Here is a 1,866-nt window from a genome sequence, read left to right on the forward strand (position 1 = left end):
ATATTACTAGGTTGCATCGCTTTTAACAATGAAACGATTGACTGTGGGACTTAATTGAACTTATTTTGGACTGTGACCTTATAAATGTAATAAGTGAGACAATTGGACCCAAGAAATAACATTCTTTTTACCTTGACATGATTGCTGGAATTTACCGATTTCACTGAGCGATGTGTTAGCGCTTCATTTAAAATTTTAGATAAATAAGTCATTTTTTACGGTTGGACCAATCCTAGCCGTTAGCACGCGCTGAAGAAAGAGAGACAGTTTAAATAACTACATTTCATTGACTTTCTAACGGTATCAGTCCGTTTCAATTACAACGGTTGCGTCACATATTCGTACCAACATGTATTTAGCGATATTTTTCTGATATTACTAAGTTGTATCGCTTTTAACAGTGAAACGATTGACTGTGGGACTTAATTGAACTTATTTTGGACTGTGACCTTATAAATGTGATAAGTGAGACAATTGGACCCAAGAAATAACATTATTTTTACCTTGACATGATTGCCGAAACTCAGCGATTACACTGCGCGCTGTGGTAGTACCTCATTTAAAAATTTATATAAATAAGTCATTTCTTACTGTAGGACCAATCCTAGCCGTTAGCCCGCGCCGAAGAAAGAGAAACAGTTTCAAAAACTACATTTCATTGACTCTCTAACGGTATCAGTCCGTTTCAATTACAACGGTTGCGTCACATATTCGTACCAACATGTATTTAGCGATATTTTTCTGATTTTACTAGGTTGCATCGTTTTTAACAGTGGAAGGATTGACTGTGGGACTTAATTGAACTGATTTTGGAATTTGACCTCAAAAATGTGATAAATGAGACAATTGGACCCAAGAAATAACATTCTTCTTAATTTGACATGATTTCTGGAATTCAGCGATTACAGTCGGCCCTATGGTAGCGCTGCACTTAAAAATTTATATAAAATAAGTCATTTTTTACGGTTGGACCAATCCTAGCCGTTAGCACGCGCTGAAGAAAGAGAGACAGTTTTAAAAACTACATTTCATAGACTTTCTAACGGTATCAGTCCGTTTCAATTACAACGGTTGAGTCACATATTCGTACCAATATGCATTTAGCGATATTTTTCTGATTTTACTAGGTTGCATCGCTTTTAACAGTGAAAGGATTGACTGTGGGACTTAATTAAAATGATTTTGGACTTTGACCTCATAAATGTGATAACTGAGACAATTGTGGTAGCGCTTCATTTAAAAATTTAGATAAATAAATCATTTTTTACGGTGGGACTAATCCTAGCCGTTAGCGCGCGCTGAAGAAAGAGAGAGAGTATTAAAAACTACATTTCATTGACTTTCTAACGGTATCAGTCCGTTTTAATTACAACGGTTGCGTCACATATTCGTACCAACATGTATTTAGCGATATTTTTCTGATTTTACTAGGTTGCATCGCTTTTAACAGTGAAAGGATTGACTGTGGGACTTAATTGAACTGAGTTTGGACTTTGACCTCATGAATGTGATAAATGAGACAATTGTGGTAGCGCTTCACTTAATAATTTAGATAAAATAAGTATTTTTTTACTGTGGGACCAATCCTAGCTGTTAGCTCGCGCTGAGAAAATAGAGACAGTTTTAAATACTACATTTCATTGACTTTCTAACGGTATCAGTTCGTTTCAACTACAACGGTTGCGTCACATATTCGTACCAACATGTACTTATTGATTTTTTTCCGATATTACTAAGTTGTATCGCTTTTAACAGTGAAACGATTGACTGTGGGACTTAATTGAACTGATCTTGGACTGTGACCTTATAAATTTGATAAGTGAGACAATTGGACTGCAAGAAGTAACATTCTTCTTAATTTGACGT

This window comes from Hydractinia symbiolongicarpus, chromosome 11, assembly GCF_029227915.1.
Source record: "Hydractinia symbiolongicarpus strain clone_291-10 chromosome 11, HSymV2.1, whole genome shotgun sequence".
Lineage (NCBI taxonomy): Eukaryota > Metazoa > Cnidaria > Hydrozoa > Anthoathecata > Hydractiniidae > Hydractinia > Hydractinia symbiolongicarpus.